At 43.9% G+C, this 25,500-nt stretch overlaps 1 protein-coding gene across 2 annotated transcripts in view; it reads left to right on the top strand.

The window, feature by feature from the left end:
* LOC137374713 (junctional adhesion molecule B-like) overlaps positions 1–25,500 on the top strand; it is an 88,177-nt gene that overhangs the window by 4,320 nt on the left and 58,357 nt on the right. The window lies entirely within an intron of this gene.

The following is a 25,500-nucleotide window of genomic DNA, read 5'->3' as shown; positions in this document are numbered from 1 at the left end:
AAACATAGATTTAAGAATTAGCAAAGGAATTGGGGGGAGGGGAGAATTTTTGTTTTATGCAGTGAGCTATTATGATCTGGAATGTGCTGCCTGGAAGCAGATTCAATAATAACTTTCAAAAGGGAATTGGATAAATACTTCTTTTTTTAAAAAGGTGAAAATTGCAGGGCTGTGGGAAAGATCACGGGAGTGGGATTAATTCAAGGAGCTAGCACAAGCACAATGGGCCAAATGGTCGTCTCCTTGCTGTAAGATTCCATGATACTAACACCTTATCATATCTCACAAACATTTCAAAATGCTTCACAATAAAGACAATAACAACTTGCCATTGTACAGCACGTTTAATATATTGATTACTTTGAAGCCCAGGAACTGTTCTTGTGTCGTCAAAAAATGGGGCAGGATCCCACAAACATCACTGGGAGGAATGACATGTTTGACTGCTTTCTGAAGGCGTTGGTCAAGAGAACTCTCCTGCTCTTTTTCCTTCAGCTGCCCTGGGATCATTAACATCCACCTGAATAAGTGGATGGGGCCTCACTTCAACAACCCCAACATAGTCACACTCTCGGGGCTGGATTTTGTTCACAGCCCGACGTCCACTTTCGTGGCGGTGGGGTGGGGAGCCAGAGAATCGGAACAGCAACAGCCACCACGGAACCTGACGCCGGGATTCCCAGGCCCGATCTTCTCGGCGGCGAAAGGGGTCAACTCTGCATTATTGTGAACTGTTTGCAGGACTGGCGGACTTTTAAAAATGGCACCAGCACCTGCTCGGGCATCAGGTGACGCAATGAAGAGCATCACCAATGCTGTCCCCACCACGTGACTGGGAAGGGGGGGGAGGGGGGGGTGCGACCATCGTCAATATGTTAAGTGGCCTCCTGCTGCGTAATTGCAGCAGCGTGGCAGCATGACATCAAAATCCAGCCTTCTGTGTGTGAATTTGGAGTGTTGGCCTGGGTTTAAATTCTGAGGGAGAGTTAAGCCCACAACTTTCTAACACAAGGAGATGGGTGTTAAAGACTGAGCCAATCCTGACCATGCAGAAGAGCAGGAGAGTGTCCAGGCTAATAGTTATCCCTTAACCAACATCATTAAGAAAACAGATTATCGGGTCATTATCACACCACTTTATGGAATCTTGCTGTGTGCAAGCTGGCTGTGTGTTTCCTATATTGCAATAGTGACTGCGCTTCACAAGTATTTAAATGGCTGTAAGATGCTTTGAGATGTTCAGAGGTCATGAAAGGTGCTCTGTAAATGCAAATCTTTCTTATTAATTCAACACCCCCACCTCTAAGTTTCTTCCAGTCTTTTCCTGGCAGCAGTGATTTATACTGGGGTGTGGTTCAAACAGTTCTGATACTACACGCAAATCATTATTCTTCATATGTGATCCGGAAAGCTAGTGTTCGCAGAGTATGCAACTTTGGAACGCATTGCCGCCTAGCCTGATCCTGTTCCCTCCTGATGCTTGCACATGAAACGTTGTCCGATTTATTCCTTTTTTGGTCCAAGAATACGGAAACTAATTGTAGTGTCTACCCCATTGACTGAGGTTAGCAAACTCGGTACTGACATGAGGGGATCAGTGAACTGGGACCTTCCTGGTTTCTGTGACTCAGTACCACACTGCACTGTACACGTCACCACAAAGCCTCAAGTGGAGCACATAAAACTCATTCTTGACTGGAATTCCGCTCAGCTGCTCGTTTTGAGAGACACACTACTTCACAAAGACAGATGGGAATGCAACAAACTCCTGGTTGGTTTCCCCTTGCTGTGAGAGTTTGGAATTCCTTGGTATGGTGAACCGTGTACAGATTTGTTATCTACCATTTTTATTTTTGCTTATAACTTTTTTTTTGTGTGCGAGTTTTGGGCTCATTAAACTGAGGGATGTTGGATGTTGGCTTTTCTGTTCCAGCACAGTTACACCAGTTACAGCAAAGGTTAGATGCAAAATAAAGGGAGAGTTGCTCTTCCCCACTGAAGTGCTTAAACCCCTGCTGCACGGGAGTGACTATGTCCATTCCACATGCCAGCCATCCTGGCGTCCGCAAAGTGAATTGTCAAATTCGGGCTAGTTTTGCTGTATTTACCTCTCCCCATTTGGAAATGGATTGAGACTGCTGTCTTTTTTCTCATTAGTCCTGTTAGCCATGGCTCAGTGCGAGCACTCTAACCTCTGTGTCAGAAGGTTGAGGATTCAAGTCATACTCCAGAAACTTGAGCCCAAAATCTAGGCTAGTGCTTCACTATTATCCCATGACATTTAATGCAGCCGACTCGCTTGACCTTCCCCACCCATCCTGTCTTTTGGATGAGAAGTTAAACCGAGGCCCCGTCTGCCCTGTCATATTGGATATGTTGCTATTTTGAAGAAGAGCAGGGGAGTTCTTCGCAGTGTCTTGGCCAATATTTATATTTCAACCAACGTCACTAAAACAGATGATCTGGTCATTATCACATTGCTGTTTGTGGGAGCTTGCTGTGCGCAAATTGGCTGCTGCGTTTCCGACATTACAACAGTGACTATACCTCAAAAGACGTTTGTTGTTTGGCAAGCATTTTAGGATGTCCGAATGTCATGAAAAATGCTATATTAATGACATATATTAATCCAAGTCTGTTCTTCTGGTCCATTCTTGGTCTTGTGGCAGCATACTCAGTTGCAGCAGCCCCTGCTCTGTGGTATCTGATCTGTTGCTAGCATTTGCTCCCTCATCCCTACCGTAGAGTGAGTTCATCAAAATCAATTGGGCCAAACGGACACCATTTACCAACCATAATGTCAGCAGTGCTTAAGGGGTAGACTACTCGGTGATTCCTGCAACCCAAGTTGCAGGGACATGACGAGAAATTGACATTAAAACAGCTGAAGCTTCATCAGACTCCCAAGAATAGAAAATTCTGTATCTCCTTCCGCTAGAGATTCCTTTCTCTGACAATCTATAGGCTTTTAAAAGCCAAGCACTTCCAGTACTTCCTGTCTTGACCTAAGCCTTTAGCCAAATTCCATAGGCAGCAAACTAACAATAACAGTGACATCGAAGATAAACAGTTCCCTGACTTTTTTTCATCACCTGCCAATCACCAGTCTTAAACGAGAGGTCTGAATTCCTTGCTCTCTGCGACGGCCTCTCTGAGCACCAGGCAGAAGATGACCCGATTAACTATTTTTCTCTCTGCTATTTTTCACGTGCTTCCCTTATGACAGCATGGCGATGATATATAATTCACCAAGTGGGGAATAGTAAGTTATTGAGGTGTAGCCTTTTAAAAGACAACCCTCTTTCCTAACCCAGTCGAAGTGGATTTTGGAATGGACTGTGGCATTTACCTCCAGAGTTTATAGGATGTCTAAAATAGCTCTTCATTAGACTGCTCCAGATATCCCAATCCAAATTATACTGATCATTAACCAAACTAGATCAGTCACTGTAGACTGTAATACAGCCCTAATTAGTTTAATTTAATTCCGACTTGCCAGACTCATAATGAAGATGTCAGACACAGAGCAGCATTAACTAACATTATTCTATTTAACATCTATAATGGAATTAAAACAGTTACAAGGTTAAATATTGAGAATATCAAACCAGAAAAGCCGAAATCATCACAGACAGCATTAACTGCGTTTTTGTTTTTAATTTGCTCTTAGGCTGTAGGCAATAGTAATTCCCCATCCCTAGTTGCCCGAGGACTAACAGTGGAGTCATTGCCTAGGCCCGACTGGACACGGGTGTCTCATAGAGTCATAGAATTCTACAGCACAGAAACAGGCCCTTCGGCCCATCGTGCCCGCTCCAGCTTCAACCCATTTCTTCTCATCCCATTTTCCAGCATTTGGCCCATAGCCTTGTATGCTATGGTGTTTCGAGTGCTCATTTAAATACTTCTTAAATATCATGAGGGTTCCTGCCTCTACCACCTCTTCAGGCAGTGTGTTCCAGATTCCAACCACCCTCTTGTTGAAAATCTTTTCCCTCAAATCCCCTCTAAACCTCCTGTCCCTCACCTTAAATCTATGTCCCCTAGTTGTTGACCCCTCCGCTAAGGGAAATAGTTTCTTCCTATCCACCCTATCAATGCCCCTCATAATTTTGTGTACCTCAATCATGTCCCCCCTCAGCCTTCTCTGCTCTAAGGAAAACAACCCTAGCCTTTTCAGTCTGTCTTCAAAGCTGAAATACTCCAGCTCAGGAAACATCCTGGGTGAATCTCCTCTACACCCTCTCCAGTGCAATCACATCCTTCCTATAGTGTGGCAACCAGAACTGTACACAGTACTCCAGCTGTGGCCTAACTAGTATTTTATACAGCTCCATCATAACCTCCCTGCTCTTATATTCCGTGCCTCGGCAAATAACGGCAAGTATCCCATATACCTTCCTAACCACCTTATCTACCTGTGCTGCTGCCTTCGGACAAGTACGCCAAGGTCTCTCAGACCTTCTGTACTTCCTAGGACCCTACCATCCATTGTATATTCCCTTGCCTTGTTAGTCCACCCAAAATGCATCACCTCACACTTCTCAGGATTAAATTCCATTTGCCAGTGCTCCGCCCATCTTACCAGCCCATCGATATCGTCCTGTAATCTAAGGCTTTCCTTCTCACTATTTACGACACTGTCAATTTTCGTGTCATCTGCGAACTGACTGATCATACCTCCTATATTCACATCTAAATCATTAATGTACACTACAAACAGCAAGGGACCCAGCACCGATCCCTGCGGTACACCACTGGTCACAGGCTTCCACTCGCAAAAACAGTCCTTAATCATCACCCTCTGCCTCCTGCCACTAAGCCAATTTTGGATCCAATTTGCCAAATTGCCCTGGATCCCATGGGCTCTTACCTTCTTGACTAATCTCCCGTGCGGGACCTTATCAAAAGCCTTACTGAAGTCCATGTAGACTTCATCAACTGCTTTACCCTCATCTACACTCCTTGTACTTCCTCAAAAAATTCAATCAAATTTGTTAGACATGATCTCCCCCTGACAAAGTCATGCTGACTATCCTTGATTAATCCCTGCCTCTCCAAGTGGAGATTAACCCTGTCCCTCAGAATTTTTTCCAATATTTTCCCTGCCACTGATGTTAGACTCACTGGCCTGTAATTACTTGGTTTATCCCTACTACCCTTCTTGAATAATGGTACCAGATTCGCTGTCCTCCAGTCCTCTGGCACGTCTCCTGTGGCCAGAGAAGTTTGAAAATTTGTGCTTGAGCCCCTGCAATCTCTTCCCTTGCCTCACATAGCAGCCTGGGATACATCTCATCTGGTCCTGTGGATTTATCCACTTTTATGTCCGTTAAAATAGCTAATACTTCCTCCCTTTCAATACTAATATGTTCAAGTATATCACAATCCCCCTCCCTGATCTCTACACCTACATCGTCCTTCTCCATAGTTAACACAGATGAAAAGTAATCATTTAAAACCTCATCTACATCCTCCGTCTCCACACACAGATTGCCACTTAGGTCCTTAATGGGCCTTACTCTTTTCCTGGTTATCCTCTTGCCCTTAATATACTTATAAAATGCCTTGGGGTTTTCCTTTATCTTGCCCGCCAGTATTTTTTCATGTCCCCTCTTTGCTCTCCAAATTACTTTTTTAAGTACCCCCCGACACTTTCTATACTCCTCTAGGGCCTCCGCTGTTTTCAACCCTCTGAATCTGCCAAAAGCCTCCATTTTTTTCCTTATCCAATCTTCTATATCCCTTGTCATCCAGGGTTCCCTGGACTTATTGGTCCTACCCTTCACCTTTATGGGAACATATTGGCCCTGAATGCTCACATTTCGTTTTTGAATGACTTCCACTGGTCTGATGTAGACTTTAGCTGCTCCCAGTTCACTTTGGCCAGATCCTGTTTTATCATATTGAAATTGGCCTTTCCCCAATTCAGTACCTTTATTTCCAGTCCATCTTTGTCCTTTTCCATAACTACCTTAAATCTTAGAGTTACGGTCACTATTCCCGAAATGCTCCCCCACTGACACTTCTACCACTTATCCAGCTTCATTCTCTAAGATTAGGTCCAGTACTGCCCCTTCTCTTGTAGGACTTTCTATGTGCTGGCTCAAAAAAGCTCTCCTGGATGCACTTTAAGAATTCCACCCCCTTTAAGCCTTTTGCACTAAGACTATCCCAGTTAATATTGGGGAAGTTAAAATCCTCTACTATTATTACCCTATTATTCTTACACCTCTGTGAGATTTGCCTACATATCTGCTCCTCTATCTCTCTCTGACTGTTTGGAGGCCTGTAGTACACACCCAGCCAAGTGATTGCCCCCTTTTTGTTTTTAAGTTCTACCCATATGGCTTCATTTGAGGAACCTTCTAAGATATCATCTTAATACAGTAATTGGCTCCTTGATCAATAGTGCAATGCCACCTCCTCTTTTACAGCCCCCCTGTCACACCTGAAGATTCATTACCCTGGAATATTAAGCTGCCAATCCTGCCCTTCCCTCAACCATGTCTCTGTGATAGCAATAATATCATATTCCCATGTGTTAATCAACGCCCTCAATTCATCTGCCTTACTTGTAAGACTCCTTGCGTTAAAATGGATGCAATCCAGCCTTGCATTATTCGCTTGTGCCTTAACAGGTCTATATTTGTTCTGCCTTCCAGACTGACTCAGTTTCTCTTGTATATTTGACTGTGCATCACCCCCTACTGTACCTCTACTCAGTATCCCATCCCCCTGCCAAATTAGTTTAAACCCCCACCCCCAACAGCAGTAGCAAACCGCCCAGCAAGGATGTTGGCCTCGTTCCGGTTCAGGTGCAACCCGTCCAACTTGTACAGGTCCCACCTTCGCCAGAAACAGACCCAGTGATCCAGGAAACTAAAGCTCATTCCCTTCCATGAAGGACATTAGTGAACCAGTTGGGTTTTTATGACAATCTGGCAGGTTCCTGAGCAACTTTCTATTGTCAGTCCGTAACTATCAGATTTATTGAATTCAATTTCACTACATGCAATGGTAAATTTGAACTCTTAGTCTCCTCTAGGTTGCTTGTCCAGTTACGTAGCCACTATACTACCGTACCGAAGTCATTAACCAAGATTTCAGAACAGCATATTAAGGTTAAGCTTACAGTCTATATTCAAAATAACCTCTTTCAGATGTGATGCTAAACCAAGGCCCCATCTGGCCTCTCGGGTGGATGTAAAAGATTCCAGGGCATGATAGGAAAAAGAGCAAGGGTGTTGTACCCAGTGACCTGGCCAAGCAATATTGTTTTACAAAAAAGCAGTGATCTGATCATTATCACTTGGTTGTTTGTGTGATCTTGCTGTGCACAATTTAGCTCTTGTGCTTCCAAGATGACAACAGTACCTATACTTCAAGGATACTTCATTGACTGTAAAGTGCTTTGGGACATCTGGCAGTTGTGAAAGGCGCTATGTAAAAGAACAAAGAATAGTACAGCACAGGAACAGGCCATTTGGTCCTCCAAGCCTGCGCCGATCTTGATGCCTGTCTAAACTAAAACCTTCTGCACTTCTGGGGACCGTATCCCTCTGTTCCCATCCTATTCACGTATTTGTCAAGATGCCTCTTAAACGTCGCTATCGTACCTGCTTCCACCACCTTCCCTGGCAGCAAGTTCCAGGCACTCACCACCCTCTGTGTAAAGAACTTGCCTCGCACATCCCCTCTAAACTTTGCCCCTCTCACCATAAACCTATGTCCCCTAGTAACTGACTCTTCCACCCTGGGAAAAAGCTTCTGACTATCCACTCTGTCCATGTCACTCATAACTTTGTAAACCTCTATCATGTCGCCCCTCCACCTCTGTCATTCCAGTGAAAGCAATCCGAGTTTATCCAACCTCTCCTCATAGCTAATGCCCTCCAGACCAGGCAACATCCTGGTAAACCTCCTCTGTACCCTCTCCAAAGCCTCCACATCCTTCTGGTAGTGTGGCAACCAGAATTGCACGCAATATTCTAAATGTGGCCTAACTAAGGTTCTGTACAGCTGCAGCATGACTTGCCAATTTTTATACTCTATGCCCCGACCGATGAAGGCAAGCATGCCGTATGCCTTCTTGACTACCTTATCCACCTGCGTTGCCACTTTCAGTGACCTGTGGACCTATACGCCCAGATCTCTCTGCCTGTCAATACTCCTAAGGGTTCTGTCATTTACTGTATACCTCCCACCTGTATTAGATCTTCCAAAATGCATTACCTCACATTTGTCCGGATTAAACTCCATCTGCCATTTCTCCGCCCAAGTCTCCAACCGATCTATATCCTGCTGTATCCTCTGACAATCCTCATCATTATCCGCAACTCCACCAACCTTTGTGTCGTCTGCAAACTTACTAATCAGACCAGCTACATTTTCCTCCAGATCATTTATATATAATACAAGCATATAAATGCAAGTTGTTTTTCCATTACTTAGTTTCCAATAAGTCCTTCGATGATATGAGTTTTATATATACACCTTCTCCTTCGGTAGTAGGCTGGTTTATGTGCTATTGGACAATCCTGATGAGTTCTAGATTATATGGCTTCATTTCTGTAGATATTTGCAATGAGTTGTCATGCATGGTCCATGTCCTTTTTTACTTCGGTTATCCTTTTCTAGCTTTCGTTAGTTTTGCACCTTATAACTCTCTCTACTCTTGTACGATACTTTGTCTCTGCGCTTGTGGACTTAAGCATTGCTCCTATTTGATTGAACACTCATCCTTTCCTAACTCTCTAACATTCACTTTAAAACACTCAACGTTTGAAGACCTGCTTCAAAAGTTCTGCTCAACTCCCAATAAATTTTTAACCCAGAGAATCATTCTCCAAACATTCCTCAAAAATTGATTTGGGTGGACAAAGCATGACCATAAACGCCTTAAATATTATATGGAAATCCCACTTAGGTGAAATGCCCCTCATAAACCAATTCACTCAAAGGAGCTCTTTTCCACGATGTCCTTCAATTGGACAATATGCAAAAATTATAATTGCCAGAGTTTAATTAATTCAACACAATGTAGACTCTCTGTTCGATGCTTCATTCATCTCTTTGCTGGTGTCTAAATTGTGATAATGACAACAGGTTGCTAATATCAACTGTTGTTCAAGGTGCTTCAGAGGTTGCTAACCTTATTTATCCTTGGACCATAGCATCAATCTATTGGTCTGCAATTCTAGTCAGGCCCAGTTCAAAATGACTTTGAATTAGTAGTTTTTGGTGGTTCTGGGATGTGTCACTCCTTTTGTTTGTGTTGGTACCTTTCAGAATGCAAAGATTGTCCCTTTTTTACTGAGTATCCCAGTTTCCCTGCAGCATGTCCAGCTGTCTGTAATTGTCTTGCATGTACTATTCCTCACATTCTATTTTTATTTTTCTTCCATCCTGAAGCCGTTGACTCCTATTGCAGTACGGATCCCGAGCAGCAACCACCTTGAGTATCTCATCCAAAGGCCTAGTCTTTGTATGCACCATTGTAGATATTGAATGTTATCTGGCCCTTCAACTGTGAGGGTCTGAGTCCAATCGTGCCCTCCAACAACTTTTAAACATCAGACTTTTTCAGGAGAAAGTCGCTGGACAGCGGTCAGGAGGGGTTAATCCTGATCAGTTTAGTTTAAACTCCCCCCTTCCTTAGTTTAGAGAGTGCTGAAATGAGATGCAGCTCCCCTACTGCATCCCCGTCTTCAATCAGGTAATTCAGCAAAAAAACGGGGATGGTTTTGTCTGCTTTATACCACGCTAGGCAATGCACTGGTCCACTGAGGTGTGGCAGGAGCAGGAGGGGCTGAAAGATACCTCCCTACTAAAACAGCAAGAAGCAAGAATATGTCTGTACTCCCAGTTTTGCTTCAGTAATATAGGCGTTGTAAATCATTGAACAAAAACTGCTTGCTTTGGAAATGGAGAAGTATCTGGAACTGCAGGAGATGCCCTTGTGGGAGTGACACAGATATTGTAGGATTGAATCACAGCAGCCTTTGGCCTCCAATAACTCTTCTTTATTCTTCCTTTGGCATGTCTGTATTTAGCATGGGAATGCTCGATAATGGCACTGGGTGCACAAAGCAGATAATATATTGTTCTCCAGCAAAAACTGTAAACAGAATGTTGATTATATTTCAAGTGTGGTCCCCGTCCAACCTACCAGCAGATACAAACTAACAGCTACTTGATTTTTGAAACCACCAGCCCTACAACCATGAGAAATCTACGTTCCTCCAACTCTGGCATCTTGTACATCCCTCACTCCCTTTGCCTCACCATTGGCGGCCGTGCCTTCAGCCATCTAGGCCCTAAGTTCTGAAATTCCCTTCCCAAACTTCTCCATGTTTCTACCTATCCTTTTAAGACCTCCCTTAAAATCAAACCTTTAGTCACCCCTCTCCAATATATTTTTCTTTGGCTCAAAGTCAGTTTTTCTTCTGTGAAGTGCCTTGGGATATTGTTCCATGTTAAAAATGTTATATAAATCCAAGCTGTTATTGGTTTGTCTACCTCAGTCACAAACTATGTGGTATGTTTTCTTATTGACCCTTCAGTTTGTGTCATTCAACTTTCTAGTGATAGAATGTGTTCACTCTCAATTCAGCTGCTTTTAAAAAAAAAAGTCCTTGCTTCTAGTTCATTTTGGAGACAGGCAGGCACTAAGACACAGCAGATCCTCTGACTGTATATGGTGGGACTCCACTTCTTTGAGCTGAGTTTGGATGGTGTATAGCAAGTGAGGAGTCTGCAGACGATGACGCATTTTTATCCTGCAGAAAAAGCAATCATCCAAGACTATTTGTGCTCTGTATCAACCATGGCCAGCCAGTTTTACTTTCTGAACACACAGCTTGAAAGCTTAACAAAGCCTTGAGGACTTTTATGATAAGTGAGGGAAAATGGCATGAGTTCAATTCGTTTTTGTTTCCTTTCTGTTGCCTAAGAGTTTGGACTTGAGTGAATATTTCACGCAGCGTCTCCTTAAAGTACTTCTACTGAAGGCACAGATTTCAACATCACTTCCCTTCCCCAGCCAAAATATGTTGTTGTGGAGGTTAATTTGCATCAGTTTGTTTTTTTTATTTTCCAGTTTTTCTCCTCTTAACTGAAGGCAGGGAGAAATTCAACCTTATTTTGATCCTTTTCTCAGGTGGAAAAATCAAGTGGTGGGGGGTGGGGGGGGGTGGGATCTGCACCAAAATCGTTGCCAGGGTCCACCTATATGGATCAGGTGACTTTTAATCAACAACAACTTGGATTTATATAGTGCCTTTAACATCGTAAAACGTTCCAAGGTGCTTCATAGGAAAGTTATCAAATACAGATTGACATTCGAGCTACATAAGGAGGTATTGGGGAAGATGGCCAAGAGCTTGGTCAAAGAGGTAGGTTTTAAGGAGCATCTTAAAGGAAGAAAGATGGGCGGAGAGGTTTAGGAAGGCAATTCCAGAGCTTAGGGCCTTGACAGCTGAGGGCACGGTCACCAATGGGGAAGCAATTAAAATTGGGGATGTTCGAGGCCAGAATTAGAGGAGCATAGATATCTTGTAGGGTTGAAAGAGATTACAGATAGGAAGGGGCGAGGCCATGGAGGGATTTACAAACCAGGGAGGGGAATTTTAAAGTCTAGACATTGCTTAACCAGGAAACAATGCAGGTTAGCAAGCACTGAATTGATGGGCAATCATCTAGGATTCCTACCTGAAACTGGACTTGCAGCCCCCCTTCAAACTAATAATCAGAGGCCTATCGTGTGTTTCAGGGCTTCCGATGCTAAATCAGGCAAAAAGTAGTGGGATGGGGTGCAGACACTGTGCATGCTACATCAGTCTAACCAGCGGTTTGACTGGCCTTCATGTGGAGCCAGTAGTAGCTGGAGCACTCAGCCTGGCTCCGCAGCAATACCACAGGTATTGCCAGCCTGCCCTGGATAGGCCAGCCGGGGTTTGGAAGTGAATTGCCACAGGGTGCCTGACTGGCCTCTGCAGCTCACTGGAATTATGGAGGTGAGGCCTGAGGCCCAATTTAGGGTGTAACTCAAACCTCGGACCTCCTTTCAACGTGTTGCTAATTTTCTTGGCATTTCCACCCAAAAAAAAACCAGTGTCTCCCAACGGTTCCTTGATTGTGTGTACAATTCCATGAGCACCCACAACCTTCTGGCACCTTACGCAAGTGGCCAATCTGCATCACAGCCCAGGAAATGGACATGTGGTGCCGGACTATTCTACAGTATAGAGTCTGATCTTCTCCTCCCATAATATTAGTACAGGTGGAGTTTCCAGCAGGCGCCTGCTGCACAGTGACCGGTATCAGAAGCCGTGACTGTTAAGTCCCCTCTCTCACTTAAGAGAGCTGATGCCAGGTTTCATGACCCCAGTACTGGTTCAACTGAGATCAGCTAACTCAGCAGGGATCGAACCTGAGACCTTCAAGGCCTGCACAGATCAAGAAGGCCTCCCGTTTATATCATGTTTTTCCACATCTCTCAGGATCATCCCAAATCACTTCACACACAATGAATATGCTATGAAGAGTGGTCACTGGTGTAATCTAGGTTAATGTAGCAATCCTGTTCTGCACAACATCCCAGAAATAGCAATGAGATCAAAGACAATTTCAGCTGCTTGTGGTGGTATGGATTTGGAGGAGGAATGCTCATCAGGACAGCTGCCTGCTGCTTTTTGAATCTTTTACATCAACACGGACTGCCAGAACAGACAGATAGACAACCTCAGTTTAACATCTTGGCTGAAGACAATGTCTCTGAAACAGCTACCCTCAGTACTGCACTGAAGTGCGGGTTTGGACTAGGGCCAAACCAGCTAGTGGGGAGTTACTTGGTTTTTCTTCTATTAATGAGGTTACAGATGCCCACTAGCATGGAATTTGTGAGGGACTTGGAAGGGTTGTCACTGAGTGAGTCTCTGTGAGAATGAGTGTCTGTGAGTGGCCAGAGAGAGAGCTACTCCTCCATGGAAGGTGGAGAAAAGACTACCCTCAGCTGAAGAGCCTGGGGACTCCGTCTACGAACCAACAAAATGCCCTGCACCATGATGGCTGGATCATAATGGCACATGCTTCCTTAACCCTGCCCCCAGCAGCCATGTAATCTACTGGGAGAGTTGAATGAAACAGAGGAAAACCTAGAGCCAATAAAGGAAAAATACACTGGAAATTCCTCTCTGATCTCGGGGGCCCAGTTTTCAGAACATAAGAAACGAGAGCAGGAGTAGGTCATATGGCCCTTGTTCCTTCTCCGCCATTCAATAAGATCATGGCTGATCTTCTACCTCAACACTTTCCCACCCTATCCCCATATCCCTTGGTTCCCTTAGGGTTCAAAAATCAGTCAATTTCTGTCTTGAATATACGCAACAACTGAGCATCCACAGCTCTCTGTAGTAGAGAATTTCAAAGATTCACAACTGTCTGACTGGATAAAGTTCCCCTCTTTGTCCTAGCCTGCCCCTTATCCTGAGACTCTGAATCTTTGTTCGAGATGCCCCAACAAGGAGAACTGGCCTCTCCACATCTAACCTGCCAAACCCTCTAAGAATTTTACTGGTTCAATGAGATAATTTAAAAGAGTAATGATTCATGATCATTGATCTCGTGTAGATGTGCTGGAAATGGCATCCAGAAATATGGTTGAGATGATCTGCAGCATTGCAGGAAGATTTTCATGACCTGCAGAACACCCTAGAGACTGTAACAGTGCAACAGTTTCCTAGGCTATCAAAGCTCCCAATGAAGAGCTTCTGAGGACATTGGTGGTTTCCAGCATGACAGTTAACAGGCTTCCAAGATATGGTTGGACTACTCGGTCTGTGATGATGACCAGTAGCAGCTTAGAAACTGTACTCCAGACTAGTGCTCTGCAAGGAATGTGCACAGATGATAGTCTCTTCAGTGAGTGGCAGAGCGTTTGCTTCCTTAATATCCCCTCCAATGCCTTTGCATGGGGGAATGCCAGCCATGGGGCACAGCACAACTTGCAACTGCTAGTGCCAGGATCCTGGAAGCTGGTACCTCTAGGACATTTCAGAGTATTGCTGAGAAGTTACTAGTTTTGACTAGTCATTCCTAGGTTGGCTTTAGTAGAGTAGTGCAGTTCTTGATCTCTCTGAAATATCCCTGTTCACCTTCTGAGGATATATGCACGGCTTGTGTCCATCTGTAGCTGTGGTATTCCTTCTCTCAGGCTGTCTACTTCTTTTCCTGTAAGACCATGGTGCGATAAGTGAGATAGCCACCGGGGGCTCAAAGTTGTGCTGAATGGTGATATAAGTGCAAAGGCAGATGGGTGTCCTGCTTGGCTGATTATTCCCTTCCCTCCCCCCTCCCCCGCGCCCCCAGCTCCCACCCCAACCCAACCTCCAGGAACTGTCTTGAGTTCCCCACAATGAATCCTTTCAGGGCGGTAGATTACGGTTTCTTAATTGATGGCAAGCTGCTACCTGGATTTTTCATGTGTATAGTTTTCTAGATGGTTAAAGTTCAGCTTGCTTGAACTGTCTTGCAGTAACTCATCCAAAGTAATAGATAGACAAGCCACACCAATCACAGCAGGGATGCTGCAGTACATAGAGTACAGTAGTTAATTTCCTCTTGCCAGAGTGATCAAAAATGAACACTTTTAAAACATCTATGATCACACAATTAATAACCAATGGAAAATACTTGGGTCAGTGTTATTAAGTGACACCTATCAATATTTGCAGGCTTTCACATAGTTTAAACATATCATATTAACTCTCTTGGGCGCTTTAATGCAGAATAATATTAAACTCTGTAAATGGATGAGACTATTTTATGGTGTCATATTTTTGATAATTTCTTGGGTTCATTGTCGCTCCTGTAAGTCGCTTTTAGTCCCCTATGATCGGATATACCTTTTGCTGCCTGATATTCAGAATTCATCACTGCAGTTTAAAGCCACTTTTTGGATCACTGTTCCTGCACTAGGGCTTGTACAAGTTCAGCATTCTGGTGTTGTATATTCGTTTCAATTAGCAACAAACTAGATAAGATTGCAGAGCTTCAGAAGACATGGTCTGTGCATCAGTCATCTTCAGTATCACAGGAAATGGTCAGGGAACTTCCTGTGCTGAATTATGGGTTCAAAGTTACACAAAGAAAAAATGATTTAAAACATCATTTTCTTGTTTGTATACTCTAGATACAACCCCAAGAATTCCATTTGCTTTTTTTCAACTGGCCTTATCTGCTTGTAGTTATCTCTCTCTATACATAAATAGGATAGAACCTGAGCCTAATCTTACATACTTACAAGCTTTTATTTACAGAGCTACACATTACAAACATGCACCTCCAAACTCCAAGACCACAGTATTTTCTTTCCCTATTTGTCGTTCCAAAATGTATTATTCATATTTCCTACATTTTTGAACAGCACTGCCACCTAACTATTCATCGAGCTTGTTTATCTACCTCCTCCTGCAGTCTCTCTCAACATACGAATTAGGAGCAGGAGTAGGCCACTCAGCCTCTCGAGCCTGCTTCACCATTCAGTAAGATCATGGCTGATCTGATTGTAACCTCGACTCCACATTCCCGCCTACGCCCAATAACCTTTCACTCCCTTACTTATCAAGAATCCATCTATCTCTGCCTTAAAAATATTTAAGGACACTGATTCCACCGCCTTTTGAGGAAAAGCGTTTCAAAGACTCATGACCCTCTGAGAGAAAAAATTTCTCCTCATCTCTGTCTTAAATGGACAACCCCTTATTTTTAAATTGTGACCCCTAGTTCTAGGTTGTTCCACAAGAGGAAACATCCTTTCCACATCCACCCTGTCAAGACCCCTCAGGATCGTATATGTTTCAATCCAGTTGCCTCTTACTGTCCTGAACTCCAGCGGATACAAGCATAGCCTGTCCAACCGTTACTCATAAGACAACCCACCCATTCCAGGTATTAGTCCAGTAAACCTTCGCTGAACTGCTTCCAACACATTTACATCCTTCCTTAAATAAGGAGACCAATACTGTACACAGTGCTCCAGAAGTGGTCTCACCAATGCCCTGTATACCTGAAGCATAGCCTCCCTACTTTTGTATTCAATTCCCCTCGCAAAAAACGATAACATTCTATTAGCTTTCCTAATTACTTGCTGAACCTGCATACTAACCTTTTGCGATTCATACAGTAGGACAACCAGATCCCTCTGCATCTCAGAGCTCTGCAATCTCACCATTTAGATAATATGCTTCTTTTTTATTCTTCCTGCTAAAATGGACAATTTTACATTTTCCCACATTATACGCCATTTGCCAGATCTTTGCCCACTCACTTAACCTATCTATACGCCTTCTTAGCCTCTTTATGTCCTCTTCACAACTTACCTTCCTAACTATCTTTGTGTCATCAGCAAATTTAGCAACCATACCTTCGCTCCCTTCATCTAAGTAATTTATATAAATTGTAAAAAGTTGAGGCCCCAGCACAGATCCCTGTGGCACACCAGTCATTACATCTTGCCAACCAGCAAAAGACCCATTTACGCCTACTCTCTGATTCCTGTTAGCTAGCCAATCTTCTATCCGTGCCAATATGTTACCCCTACACCATCAGCTTTTACTTTCCGCAATAACCTTTGATGTGGCACCTTATCAAATGCCTTCTGAAAATCTATGTACAGTACATCCACCAGTTCCCCTTTATCCACAGAACATATTACATTCACAGAACTCCAATAAAATGGTTAACATGATTTCCATTTCACAAAACAATGTTGACTCTGCCTGATTGCCTTGAATTTTTCTAAATGCCCTGCTTTAACATCTTAAATAATAGCTTATAACTTTTTCCTTAAGAGGGCGGCGCAGTGGTTAGCACTGCAGCCTCACAGCTCCAGCGACCCGGGTTCAATTCTGGGTACTGCCTGTGTGGAGTTTGCAAGTTCTCCCTGTGTCTGCGTGGGTTTTCTCCGGGTGCTCCGGTTTCCTCCCACAAGCCAAAAGACTTGCAGGTTGGTAGGTAAATTGGCCATTATAAATTGTCCCTAGTATAGGTAGGTGGTAGGGAAATATAGGGACAGGTGGGGATGTGGTAGGAATATGGGATTAGTGTAGGATTAGTATAAATGGGTGGTTGATGGTCGGCACAGACTCGGGCCGAAGGGCCTGTTTCAGTGCTGTATAATTAAACTAAACAGATGTTTAGCTAACTGGCCTGTAGTTTCCTGCTTTCTGTCTCCTTCCCTTTTTGAATAAAGGAGTTACATTTGCTATTTTCCAATCTAATGAAACCTTCCCCGAATCTAGGGAGTTTTGGAAAATTAACACCAACGCATCATCTATCTCACTAGCCACTTCTTTTCGGACTCTAGGATGAAGTCCATCAGGACCCGGGGACTTGTCAGCCCGCAGATCCAATAATTTGCTCAGTACTACTTCCCCGGTGATTGTAATTTTCTTGAGTTCCTCCCTCCCTTCCATTTCCTGACTTACAGCTATTTCCGGGATGTTACTTGTTTCCTCTATGGTGAAGATCAATGCAAAATACCTGTTCAAATCGTTTGCCATCTCTTATTTTCCCTTATTAATTCTCTAGACTCACTTTCTATAGGACCAACACTCACTTTGTTAATTCTTTTTTTAAAATATCTGTAAAAACTCTTACTATCTGTTTTTATATTTCTAACTAGCTTTCTCTCGTACTCTAATTTTTCCCTCATTAACAATCTGTTAGTCATTCTTTCCTGTTCTTTATATTCTGTCCAATCTTCTGACCTGCCACCCATCTTTGCGCAATTACATGTTTTTTCTTTAAGTTTGATACTATCTTTAACTTTTTTAGTTAACCACAGATAGTGGGTCCTCCCCTTGGGAGTTTTTCTTTCTCGTTAGAATGTATCTATTCTGTGTATTCTGAAATATCCCCTTAAATGTCTGCCACTGCATCTCTATTTACCTATCCCTTAGCCTACTTTGCCAGTTCACTTTCGCAAGCTCTGCTTTCATGCCCTCATTATTGTCCTTATTTAAGTTTAAAGTACTAGTCATGGACCCATTCTTCTCTTCCTCAAACTGAATGTAAAATTCAATCATATTATGATCGTTGCTACCTAGGCGTGCCTTCGCTATGAGGTCATCAGTTAATCCTATTTCATTGCACAATACCAGGTCTGGTATAGCCTGCTTTCTGGTTGGCTCCAAAACGTGCTATTTTAAATAACAATCCTGAAAACATTCTATGAACTCCTCAATATAAAAACAAGAAATGCTGGAACCATTCAGCAAGTCTGGCAGCATCTGTGGAAAGAGAAGCTGAGTTAACGTTTCGGGTCAGTGACCCTTCTTCGGAACTATGAACTCCTCATCTAGGTTACCTTTGCCCATCTGATTTTTCCAGTCTATATGTAGATTAAAATCCCCCATGATTATCGCTGCACCTTTCTGAAAAGCTCCCATTATTTCATCCTTTATACTCTGACCTACCATATGTTTACTATTAGGGGGCCTGCACAACAATCCCACAAGTGACTTCTTGCCTTTATCATTTCTCATCTCTATCCAATCTGCCTCTAAATCCTGGTTTCCTGAACATAGGTCACCCCTCTCTAATGCACTAATACCATCATTAATTAACAGAGCTACCCCTCCACCTTTTCCTAGCTTCCTGTCCTTCCTAAATGTCATGTACCCTTCAATATTCAGATCCCAATCAATGTCATCCTGCAGCCATGTCTCTGTAATGGCTATCAGAACGTACTTATTTACTTCTATTTGCGCTATCAGTTCATCTGTTTTGTTTAGAATGCTATGTGCATTCAGACACAGAGCCTTTAGTTTTGTCCTTTTATTATTTTTGTAACATCTAGCCTTGACTGCTGATTTACTGTTAGATTTGTACTCTCTATCACTTCCCGTCACGTCTGTTTATCATTTCCCATATTAATACCTTCCTCTCTTGCCTTGTCTCTACTCTTTGATTTACCACATCTTCCCAAATTTGATCCCTTGGCTGCACTATTTAGGTTAAAACCCTCTCTACTTCCCTAGTTATGTGGCTTGCTAGAACATCAGCCCCAGCATGGTTCAGGTGTAGACTGTCCCAACAGTACGGCCCCCACTTTCTCCAGTACTGGTGCCAGTGTCCCATGAACCAGAACTCATTTCTACCACACCAGTCTCAATCCTTGTCATCATTTGCCATATGCACGTTTGGCGCCATCATCAAATTATAATCTCAAACGCATATGTTAGTGTAGTGAATCTGTTACTGGACCAGTAATCCAGAGACTAGAACATAAAATCTAGGCTGACACTTCAGTGCAGTATTGAGGGAGTGCTGCACTGTTGGAGGTGCCGTCTTTCAGGAAAGGCCCGGTCTGCCCTCTCAGGTGGAGGTAAAAGATCCCATGGCACAATTTTAAAGACGAGCAGGGGAGTTTTGCCTGGTGTCCTGGCCAATGTTTATCAATATTACAAAAAAAACAGATTTCTGGTCATTATCGCATTGCTGTTTTTGGGAGCTTGCTGTGCACAAATTGGCTGCCACCTTTCCTACATTACAACAGTGACTACACTTTGACATCACTGACTGCATCTTTCCAGTCTGTGGAACTATTTAACCCTGTCTTTTTGCCACCCAGAAAATGGCTAAACTGCTTTTGTGATTAAAAGACGGAGAACTATATTAATTTATCAGGTCAGCACTGAAAGGGTACATAGTGTCGTTGTTATGTCACTGGACTAGTAATCTATAGACCTGGACTGTTAATCCATAGAAGGTGAGTCCATAATCCCACAGGGCAGTTTGAGAGTTTAAAAAATCTGGTTCAGTAAGAAGTGACCATGAAGGTTGTAGTCAAGACCTATCTGGTTCACTAATGTCCTTCAGGGAAGGAGCCCTACAGCCCTTTTCCGGTTTGGCCTGTATGTGACTCCAGTCCCACACCAACGTTGTTGATTCTTAACTGTCCTCTGAAGTGGCCCAGCCAAGCCACTTAGTTGCATCACCGACTAGGGATGGGCACCAAATGTCAGCCTTGCCAGCAACATTAATATCCCAAGAATTAATGTATATTTTTACATTACAAATGGGTCCAGTGTTAAAACCTGCAGCTTTAATGATGCTGCTATCTGTAACCTGCTACCAAGTAGTTAAGTAACTTGGCCCATGGTGATGGTGCAAATGAACGCCTAGACAAGGGTAGTAGGACCCTTGATGGAGAAAATGACGTCAGAAGGTGATGAACTGATCCCTGAATTAGCCGACAGTATTACACCCTGTACTGGGTGACACAGCTACAATAAAGAACTGGTCAACAAGAGCATGACCACAGATGGTTCAAAGCATAACACCAAGGGATAGGAGTGTGACTTAGGAGTGTGGAGGACAGTCACAGGAGCTCGGTTAACTCAAGCTAATGAAATGTCACCTCACTAGTTTGATATCTAGGGAGCAAAAAGTACATAAAAACATATACGATAACACAGCAGTGGTGTGGAACTGGACTGTCCAGATGGGAATGTGCCAGTACAGCAGTTAGCTTCAGTTGATATGTCACAGTCCCTTAGTTGCTGATGTGGCTGAATAAAATGTTGTATAAGTGAAACCAGGCTTCCTCTTCAGCTGGTTTCTAGCTTTTTTATTCTCGCTACCAAATGGCTCTCTTCCCTCGACCTCGAGAAGCAAGCAACAGGAGTAGGCCATTCAGCTGCTTGAGCCTATTCCACATTCAACTAGGTCATGCTGATCTGTACCCCAACTCCATTTACTCACCTTTACTTCATATCCCTTGATAACCTTAGAAAAAAAAATCTATTGATCTCAGTCTTGAAAACGTGAATTGTTCACCAGCATCCTTGGCTTTGATTTTTAGAAACCTATTTAGACCATTCCTGCTATGTCCTTACTGCAGGTGTGGAACATTTAAATGAATGTAGTACAACCGCAATGATCTCACTGCAGATTGGGGTAACCCTTTCAACTGGGGATGAGCTTGCTGCACTAGACTTGGAACGGAACAATTTAAGGAGAGTGAACCAGAGAAAGATTATACAACCGTGGAGTCCTTCAGCATGATAAATCATTGACTGACAGGAATATTCATTTGAATGGAAGCCAAAGAAGCCAGTTAAATCGAGCTGTGTTTTATAAGGAGTTTTGTGCTGTTGTGTTTGATTTACTTTTCATTGACTTGGGGAAGGGGAGCTGTTGCGAGGAATGTATATATTTTTTCTCTCTATCCCCAAGTGTTTTTTTATCTTTCCATCAATTTTCTCTGCTGCTTATTCACCCCCTCTGCTCGTGAAGGTATTGGCTCCCATCAGCTGTGGCTCAGTTGGTAGCACTCTCATCTCTGAGTCAAAAGGTTGTGGGTTCGAGCTCTAATCCACAGCTTTGAGCTCATAATCTGGGCTGGTGCTTGAATGCAGTACGGAAGGAGTACTGGACTGTTGGAAGTGCTGCCTTTCAGATGAGATGGGCGGCACAGTGGTGCAGTGGTTAGCACTACAGCCTCACAGCTCCAGTGACCCGGGTTCGGTTCTGGGTACTGCCTGTGCGGAGTTTGTAAGTTCTCCCTGTGACCGCATGGGTTTCTGCCGGGTGCTCCGGTTTCCTCCCACAGCCAAAGACTTGCAGGTTGATGGGTAAATTGGCCATTGTAAATTGCCCCTAGTGTAGGTAGGTGGTAGGAGAATGGTGAGGATGTGGTAGGGAATATGGGATTAATGTAGGATTAGTATAAACGGGTGGTTGTTGGTCGGCACAGACTCTGTGGGCCAAAGGGCCTGTTTCAGTGCTGTATCTCTCTATGACTCTATGAGATGTTAAACTAAGGCTCCTTCTGCCCTGTTAAGGAGGTGGTGGCATAGTAGGGAGGCAATGGCATAGTGGTAATGTCACTGGACTAGTAATCCAGAGATGTAGGCTAATGCTTTGGGAACATGAGTTCAAATCACACCACGGCAGACGTTTTGGGTTCAAGTCTCACTCCAGAGACAGATATCTTCACAAAATCCAAGCTGTACAGTGGAGTACTGAGGAAGTGAGGACTGTTGGAAGTGTCAACTTTCGGCTGAGCCATTAGAGCGAGGCTTCGTCTGCCCTCTCAGGTGGATGTAAAATAGCACTAGTTTGAAAAAGAACAAGGGTATCCTGGCTAATGTCTATTTTTCAACCAATGCCTAAAAATAGAATGTCTGGTCATTATCTTATTGCTGTTTGTGAGACCTTGCTGTGCATCAATTGTCTGCTGGCTTTCCTACAAGTGACTACAGTTCAAAACTATTCCATTTGCTGTCAGTAATTTGGGACATCCAGAGATCATGAAAGATGTTCTATAAATGCAGGATCTGATTTTTTTTTCTTTATTTTGGGTGAACGTTGATCGTGTGTGTTGGCAGCTTATTTGAGTGCACAACGCATAGTAAATGAGCCCTGACCTTGGCCTCACCTGATGGCCGTGTCTATTTGTCCATTTCCAATAGGGCTCACTGTACAACAACCAGCAGACAGAACCCTTCAGGAAATTTTCGCTACCTAAGAGTGGAATTAAAGTCAACTGTAGTCCCCAACCGCTGCCGCAGCTGGGATCCATTGTTTGGTTTAAGTAATGGAGGGTGAATTATTTTGCTGCAGGAACCAAACTTTGCGGCTGAACATTTGATGACTAGTTCCTTCCTTTACTTAGGCTGTGTCTTATTGGTTTAGTAATGGACTACCCTCCTATCAGGCCTGACAGCTATGATTTTGCCTTTGGGAATATCGTTCTTCATCTCTGATACAGTGTGCTGTGCAAATGTATAAGTAACTAAACATTGCTATGAATCACTTGAGTAAGTCATTAATTTGACTTGAAGCCTTTGTGAGAAATAATCAGCAAAGCATTATAGAAATCTCTTCCCTCTTTTTTCCTTCCTGTCCCATTGGCTTAATTGGTAAATTCACCATTTGGAGGAACATCAACTAGGGTTAATATCCTAATTGGTAAGCAGTGGAATGTGAGAGTGAGCATAAGGAGAAGATCATGCTTGGCTCTGATTTGGAAAGAAAGACTTGCCTTTATACAACACCCTTCATGACCGCAGGACATTACAAATGCCTTACAGCCAATGAAGTACTTTTTACAGTGTAGTCACTGTTGTAATGCAGGCGACACGGCAGCCATTTTACATGAGCAAGCTCCCACAAACAGCACTGTGATAGTGACCAGATGATCGAATTTTCTGGTGTTGGTTAAGGCATAAATACCTGGTGAAATCCCCTGCTCTTCTTCAAAATAGTACCAGGATCTTTTATGTCTAGCTTTTTTTTATTCGTTCATGGGATCAACGCTGGCTCGGCCAGCATTGATTGCCCATCCCTAATTGCCATTGAGAAGGTGGTGGTAAGCTGCCTTCATGAAATGTTGCAGTCCATGTGGGGTAGGTACATCCACAGTACTGTTAGGAACAGAGTTCCAGGATTTTGACCCAGTGACAATGAAGGAACGCCGATATAGTTCCAAGTCAGGATGGTGTGTGACTTGGAGGGGAACGTGCAGATAGTGGTACTCCCATGCATCTGCTGCCCTTATCCTGCTAGGTAGTAGATGCCGCGAGTTTGGAAGGTGCTGTTGAAGGAGCCTTGATGAGTTGCTGCAGTGCATCCTGTAGATGGATACACACTGCTGCCATTGTGCGTTGGTGATGAAGGCAGTGAATGTTGAAGGTGGCGGATGGGGTGCTGATCAAGCAGGCTGCTTTCTCCTGGATGGTGTTGAGCTTCTTGAGTACTGTTGGAGCTGCACTCAGCCAGGCAAGTGTAGAGTATTCCATCACACTCCTGAATTATGCCTTGTAGATGGTAGATAGGCACTGAGGAGTCAGGAGGTGAATTACTCACTGCAGAATTCCCAGCCTCTGACCTGCTCTTGTAGCTACAGTATTTACGTGGTTGGTCCAGTTCAGTTTCTGGCCAACGGTAACCCCTAGGATGTTGATAGTCGGGTTTCAGTGTTGGTAAGGCCACTGAACATCAAGTGGAGATGGTTAGATTCTGTCTTGTTTGAGATGGTCATTGCCTGGCACTTGTTTGGCCTGAATGTTACTTGCTACTTATCAGCCCAAGCCTGGATATTGTCCAGGTCTTGCTGCATTTCTACACGGACTGCTTCAGTATCTGAGGAATCGCGAATAGTGCTGAACATTGTGCAATCATCAGCAAACATCCCCACTTCTGACCTTATGACGGAGGGAAGGTCATTGATGAAGCAGCTGAAGATTGTTGGGCCTAGGACACTACCCTGAGGAACTCCTGCAGTGATGTCCTGGGACTACGATGATTGACCTCCAACAACCACAACCACCTTCCTTTGTGCTAGTATGACTCCAACCAGTGGAGAGTTTTCTCCCCGATTCCCATTGACTCCAGTTTTGCTAGGGCTCCTTGATGCCATGCTCAGTCAAATGCTGCCTTAATGTCGAGGGCAGCCACTCTCAGCTCACCTCTGGAGTTCAGCTCTTTTGTCCATGTTTGGACAAAGGCTGTATTGAGGTCAGGAGCTGAGTGGCCCTGGCGGGACCCAAACTAAGTGTCACTGAGCAAGTGCCACTTGATAGCACTGTCAATAAACCCGTTCATCACGTTGCTGATGATCAAGAGTAGACTGATGGGGTGGTAATTGGCTGGGTTGGACTTGTCCTGCTTTTTGTATACAGGACATACCTGGGCAATTTTCCACATTGCTGGGTAGATGCCAGAGTTGTAGCTGTACTGGAATAGCTTGGCAAGTGCGCAGCTAATTTTGCAGCACAAGTCTTCAGTACTATTGCTGGAATGTTCTCAGGATCCATAGCCTTTGCAGTATCCAGTGCCTTTAGCCTTTTCTTGCTATCACGTGGACTGAATTGGATTGGCTGAAGACTAGGATCTGTGATGCTGGGGACCTCAGGAGGAGGCAGAGATGGATCATCCGCTCGGCACTTCTGGCTGAAAATGCATGTAAATGCTTCAGCCTTGTCTTTTGCACTGATGTGCTGGGCTCCCCCATCATTGAGGATGGGGATATTTGTGCAGCCTCCTCCTTCTGCTAGTTGTTTAATTGTCCACCACCATTCACGGCTGGATGTGGCAGGACTGCAGAGCTTAGATCTGATCCGTTGGTTGTGGGATCGCTTAGCCCTGTCTGTCACATACTGCTTTTGCTGTTTGGCATGCAATAGTCCTGTGTTGTAGCTTCACCAGGCTGACACCTCATTTTGAGGTATGCCTGGTGCTGCTCCTGGCATGTTCTCCTGCACTCTTCATTGAACTAGGGTTGGTCACCCGGCTTGATGGTAATGGTAGAGTTAGGGATATGCTGGGCCATGAGGTTCCAGATTGTGGTCGAGTACAATTCTTCTGCTGCTGATGGTCCACAGCGCCTCATGGATGTCCAGTTTTGCATTGCTAGATCTGTTCGAAATCTATCCCATTTAGCACGGTGGTAGTGCCACACAACATGATGGATGGTATCCTCAATGTGAA

The sequence above is a fragment of the Heterodontus francisci genome, chromosome 10, assembly GCF_036365525.1.
Source record: "Heterodontus francisci isolate sHetFra1 chromosome 10, sHetFra1.hap1, whole genome shotgun sequence".
Classification (NCBI taxonomy): domain Eukaryota; kingdom Metazoa; phylum Chordata; class Chondrichthyes; order Heterodontiformes; family Heterodontidae; genus Heterodontus; species Heterodontus francisci.
Note: the sequence above shows the minus strand (reverse complement) of the source record. Positions and strands in the feature narration are given on the sequence as shown.